This window comes from Acyrthosiphon pisum, chromosome X (assembly GCF_005508785.2).
Source record: "Acyrthosiphon pisum isolate AL4f chromosome X, pea_aphid_22Mar2018_4r6ur, whole genome shotgun sequence".
Classification (NCBI taxonomy): domain Eukaryota; kingdom Metazoa; phylum Arthropoda; class Insecta; order Hemiptera; family Aphididae; genus Acyrthosiphon; species Acyrthosiphon pisum.
The window spans coordinates 89348131-89349055 of NC_042493.1; positions in this window are offsets into that span (position 1 = coordinate 89348131).

The window sequence follows — 925 nt, forward strand, 5'->3', positions numbered from 1 at the left end:
GTGATAAGGTTATAATGCTTTTGCTACTATTCTGAGTATAAAAAAAGTTGTACTTTGATAGGGAAAACCCCAATCCCCACATTTCATCACTGCACTTAGTATACTTTTCTCTTCATCTTCACTAAACACTGTCTGACCACCAGTTGTTCTGACATGTTTACCATGAAAACGGTTATATAATATACCATAAAGTCATAGGCGCAAATAGGGGGGGATTTAGGGGCTAAGCCCCCAAAAATGTCCATAGCCCTTCCAAACATTTCCTACATTTTGTTTTAAGCTTATTCAATATTATTAAAGGAAGGCCCTATTAGCCCTGTTAGCCCCCCAAATCTCAAACACCATTTGCGCCTATGCATAAGGTATACAGGGTATACTATAACGTTTGCTAGCAGCCAAAATTGATAGTTCATCATAAACTATGGTCTTCAAGGCATCTTCTATTGTGGAATCTGCATAATTCCCATAGGGTCAGCACCCAATTTTTTTTTGTACTTGCGAGCCACTATAAACCACAAAAAGTGCATACTAAAATGTATTTGCATTTGAGTCAAAGTCGCCCCATTACAATTCTCAATCTCACCCCAAGATACATATTACTATCATACTCAATAGATAAATTATTTTAAATTGTAACGATAATTCAGATTTGTTCCATGCAGGTGTATCATATGGACCATATTAATAAAAACTAATTATATAATCTTTTACTTAATTTGCGGCGATATTTTGTGGCCAACAGGAATTTGACAACCAACACGCACGTTGGTAAATGTGATAATACAGATTGATGAATTTAAAAAATGTGATTGTATCAACCATAAATATTATCACAATTTAACCACTCATAGTTTGCAGTTGGCCCGAAAGTCTCTTATCACAACAATTTTTCCCAAAACAAAATACCAATATAAAAAAGATTTTT